At 42.7% G+C, this 5257-nt stretch overlaps 1 pseudogene; it reads right to left on the reverse strand.

Annotated features, from left to right (window-relative positions):
• Positions 1-642: 642 nt before the first annotated feature.
• Positions 643-4691, reverse strand: LOC110302362 (large ribosomal subunit protein uL11 pseudogene; annotated as a pseudogene).
• Between the last annotated feature and the right edge of the window lie 566 nt (positions 4692-5257).

The following is a 5257-nucleotide window of genomic DNA, read 5'->3' on the forward strand; positions in this document are numbered from 1 at the left end:
TGTGGAGGAGGGTAACTTTGATTGGCATCCTAAAGAAGGGCTGGGGCAAATAGGTATAAGGTCAGTTATTAAATGTGATGGTTTGTATATGCTTGGGTCAAGGGATAGCGCTTTTAGGAGGTGTGGCCTTTTTGGACTAGGTGTGCCTCTGTGGGCGTGGGATTTAATACCTTTGTCCTAGCTGCCTGGAAGTCAGTATTCTGCTAGCAGCCTTCAGAAAGAGAGGTAGAACTCTAAGCTCCTCCTTCACCATGCCTGCCTGGATGCTGCTATGTTCCTACCTTGATGATAATGGACTAAACTTCTGAACCTGTAAGCTAGCTACAATTAAATGTTGTCCACATGAGAGTTGTCTTGGTTATGGTGCCTGTTCACAACATTAAAACTGTAACTAAGATATTAAGGAAATGTGTAAGAATGCAAACATACATTTCAAGTGCAATAAGTCAGCTGGTTTTTGCCCTATCCCTGCTCATCTTCTCAAGTGCAGATGTTGAGATGGGCGGGTGCTGTTAAACAGATAAGGTTTTCCTTCTTTTTTCTTCCTCCCTCCCTCCCTCCCCCCCTCCCTCCCCCCTCTTTCTTTCTTCCTTTCTTTCTTCTCAGATGGTCTGTTATTGAAACATTTTCTCTTATTGCTTCTTAACTAGCTGGGCATTCCACCACACCACTGTTGACATCATCTATGATTTCCTGAGGGTGATGGACACCCCCATCACAGCCCAGAGACTGAGTAGTATCCAGGATCTCCTTAATAGTTCTAGAAAGTTCTCTGGATAAAGATAGGTGTCGAATCTGCTGGGCAATGTCAACAATCTTGTCAAAAGTGACATTTCCATTGTGTTTAATGATCTGCTGTTACTTTCTGTCTCTTGGCTGCTCCTTGAGGGCTTTGATGGTCTGGTAGAGGCAGAGGACACTACCTCAATCTGAGCCTGTCTCTTCTGGCTGGTCAGTGTCACTGTAATCCTCAGACTTTACTGGTCACAGGTTGCCTTGGCAATGTCATCACTAATGACATTTTTTTTGAGACAGACCTAGGACTGCTCTTGGGGCCTAAGGTAGATGTGGTGTCAACCTTGCCTCTGGTTGTCCTCAAATATCCAACTTTGACCTCACTGGTGTTGAACTTGGATGGGATGGTGGAGGTAGCTGTTGCCAGACAGGTCCTGATTCTTGACTACAAAAGAAAGTTACACTGTAGCCTCCCGGAAGCCAAAAGCCAGAAAACTAGATACGGATTTTCTAAGTTAGCAGATGACAAGAGAGATGGGCAAGAAGGAGGGGAGGATTTTGTAAGAATGACAGCTCATGGCATCAAGATAGTGAGGTTATACAAGAAATAATAAATGATGAAAACAGATCAGAAGGCCAGAGAATCAGGGCCCTACACAGTGCCTGGATTGGGTGTGTAGGACAAGCTGAGCTTTGAGAGCAAAGAAAGGGGTATGAAGCTGAGAGGCAATTGGCAGTGATCAGTCTAGGATCCAACCACAGGAAGTAGTTTGTGAGGGGGATGGATCAGATAACAGGAATTGAGGTCACCAGAATCTAATGGTGATTACAGAATGGTAGAAAACTGATAAGCCTGGAGCTCAGGCAGGAAGTCACTGCAATTGAGCTATCGTGAGAGTTTCCATCTGATGACATGTACTTAGAGTATTTTAAAAGGTTTTAATTTTATTTATGCATGTGCATATATGTATGTGTGTATACATATGTGTGTGCATGTACCACAAAGGCTAGAAGAGCCTGGAGATGGGGTTAACAGTCAGTGAGTACTGGGAACAAATCTGAGGTCCTTAGGAAGGGTAGTATTCCCTAAACCACTGAGCCATCTATCTAGCCCCATACAGTATGCTTTTTACACATGATCTCATCTATATGTGGAATCTAAAGGATGAACTCAGAGTAAAGAAGTACTGAAGACAACTATGGAGACAGGATCTGGAGTGAATGGGGAAGAAATAGATGATGTTGACCAAAGGATACAACATTTAATAAGTTGAAGAGAGCCATTCTACAACAAGATGATTATAGTTAATGGTGATGTGTTATGTTCTGGAAAACTGCTGATAGTGGATTTTAATTATGCTAACTATAAAAAATATTAAAAAATAAGATTAATACATGTTAATTAGCTTGCTTCAGCTATTCCACTATATATATACATATTTCAAAACTTTATAATATATATCATATATAGTTTTTATCAGTTGAATTAATTAATTACTACTGTCTTGAGAATGATCTCATTATGTAGCCCTTGATAGCTTGGAAATAACTGGGCCAACTGGACTTTGATTTACAGAGATCCACCTGCCTCTGCTTCCCAAGTGCTGGGATTCAAGGTGTGAGCCACCATGCCTAACCAACTAATTGATTTGTAAAATAATTTGGAGGCAATTAATTTCTATGTTCAGGCCAGAAATGAAAACAACAATTTTGTGTTTAGTAGTGAGTTAGCTAGAGGAAGCAAGAGTGAGGTGGGGAGACCCTCACACCACTGAACACCAGGAAGTTTATGGACAGAAAGGAAAGATCAACTTCCAGTAGAAGTCTCTGGGAAAAGAGGACCAGATATCAGCACCAAGGTGGACAGGCCATTTAAGATGCATCTGAGAGCTCTTTTCCATGCCAGACTTGGGTCCACAGAGCAGATGTTAGATAAGCTGGGTAACCAAGATTTCGAATGGTCCAGCTGAAGAGGACCCTGAGAATTTTAAGGCAGGAGATATGGTGTTCTACAGTCTGGTGCCTTTGCAGTTGCCTCTTAGGAGGAAGATGAACAGCTTAGTTTACAACTTCAATCTACTAGATGGTGGGTTGTTAGGCAGGCTGCTGGATTGCAGTAGCAATAGGGGAAAATGGATGGAGCAGAAGTTGAGGTTTACGGCTAGGGACACAGAGAGCTCTTTGAGTCCTCATGACTCTCAATTTAAAAAAAATTCTTTTAACCTTATGTGTATGGATGTTTTGCCTTGCATTTAAGTCTGTGTGTCCTGTGTGTGCCTGGTGCCTACAGAGGCTAAAAGAGGGTATTGGCTCCCCTTGAACTGGAGCTACAGATGGTTGTAGCCACCATGTGTATGCTGGGAATTAACCCCTGGTACACAGGAAAGAGCAGCCACTTAACCACTGAGCTATCTCTCTAGGCACAAGTCTTCTTGACTCTTAATTCCAAGGACTACACTTCTTGTTTTTCTCCTCTCCCATGGTATCTAGCAGAGTGTTGCACCTATAACAAGTCCTCATGGTTGGGTAAGGAAATGATTTGCATGTCATGTCAAGGATTATATGGAATAGTGGTTATGATAGATGGCTAATTATGTGGTGATAGTGACAAATGAATTGGAGCTGCAGACATCTGGCATCAAGTCCCTGCCTAGATATAGTCTAGCTTTGTGTCAAGCATGACATTTAACTATGTCCCTCGCTGAAAAGTGAAGAGAACTACTGTCACTGTCTGGCAGGGATTTTGAGCATAAAACTCAGAAAGTGTAGCTGAGAATGCATTAGGTACTTACCACTCATCACGGACCAAATGCTGTATTCTCCCAGGAGCCCATAATTCAGGGGCTAAGTCACTCCAATTTGCACTCAGTGGTGACCACATACTGAGTCCTGTCTCCTCCCAACAGCCTGTGATGGGAGAACTAAGTCATGTCCACTTCACAGAGATGAGGCCATCATCTAAGATGTGTCTGACCACGTCCCCTTTCCCTTTTTAGTCTCCCCCTGAAAGTAGACTCCCTCAGGTTTGTGGCTCCATGAAACTTTTACTGAGCCCTTGGCTATTTTCACCTGTCCCTTTCATATCTAAAGCACACCACCCACATTTGTATGAGCTATCACTCATGGACTTCTGTTTCATGTAAACTAAGGTTGCTAACTGGATGGTCACCTCCCGATAACAGGTCAGCCATGGACATCTTCTACTGAATTTATTATCCTGGACCCATAGCTGAGGATACTCTTTCACTCTGTTGCTGTGACAAAATGATCTGAAGAAATGTGAGGAAACGATCTTTCCCTCTTACAAGTTATAGTCCGGGCTGGTGAGATGGCTCAGTGGGTAAGAGCACCCGACTGCTCTTCCGAAGGTCAGGAGTTCAAATCCCAGCAACCACATGGTGGCTCACAACCATCTGTAATGAGATCTGGCGCCCTCTTCTGGAGTGTCTGAAGACAGCTACAGTGTACTTACATATAATAAATAAATAAATCTTTAAAAAAAAAAAAAAGTTATAGTCCATCCCTGAGGGAAGTCAGAGCAAGAACATGAGCAGGAACTTGAAAGAGGAACCCTTCCTGCTGGCTGGCTTGTTCCCAGGTCCATTCTCAGCTGGCTTTCTTGTAGAGCCCACCTATCTAGGGATAGTGCTGCTTCCAGGGGGATGGACCCTCCCCCATTAGTTAGCACCCAAGGAAATTTCTCATGGACACACTCACAGGCCAATCTTCTAATTGTGACTGTTCTCAGGTGACTCTGAAGCCATGTTGGTAAAATTCAACCAGAACAAATGTTATACATATCAAGGTCCTAATGCCTGATGTTGATGCTTGAGGCTTTAAAAAAATCCTTAATTCTCTGATTTTATGCATGCATGTGTGTATGTGTGTGTGGTGTCTGTGTGTGTGTGCATGGGTGTGCATGCACATATTGATGGAGGCCTCACCTGATGTTCCATGGTCACTATTGATCTTGATTATTTGAGAAGAGTCTCTCACTGGCTTGGGGTTTGTCAATTTGACTAGTCTGGAGAAACCTTAGGATCCTCATGACTATACCTTCTCAGCACTGGGATTATAAGTGTGCACCTCCACACCTGGCTTTTTACTGGGTGCTAGGGAAATAACTCAGGTCTTCGTGCATACTAGGCAAGCACTTCCATGCCTCCCCAGCCCAGTCCTTAATAGTTCTTGTCAGGTACCTCTGTGAATATAGATGCTTCATATCTAAACTCTGTGCTGATTGGTGGATATGTATGTGCATCTTTGAATACAAGATTTACACAGTGCCCAGGTGGCTACATACACAATGGACTAGAATGAAATCCATTCATTATCTAATTACATATTTTTAGATTTCAGTTTCCTGGGTCTCACCTTTAAGCTATAATATCAGATGTCTGAACTCAATTCTGTAAGTTTCCTTTAACTATAACTTCTCCAAACTTCTGGAATACAGGGATATGACCAATAAAGGAGGTCCTCTTTATGTGTGCCCAGATAAATTCCCAATTAATTCAATTGG

Source organism: Mus caroli, unplaced genomic scaffold (assembly GCF_978045245.1).
Source record: "Mus caroli unplaced genomic scaffold, Mus_caroli_1 scaffold_11, whole genome shotgun sequence".
Lineage (NCBI taxonomy): Eukaryota > Metazoa > Chordata > Mammalia > Rodentia > Muridae > Mus > Mus caroli.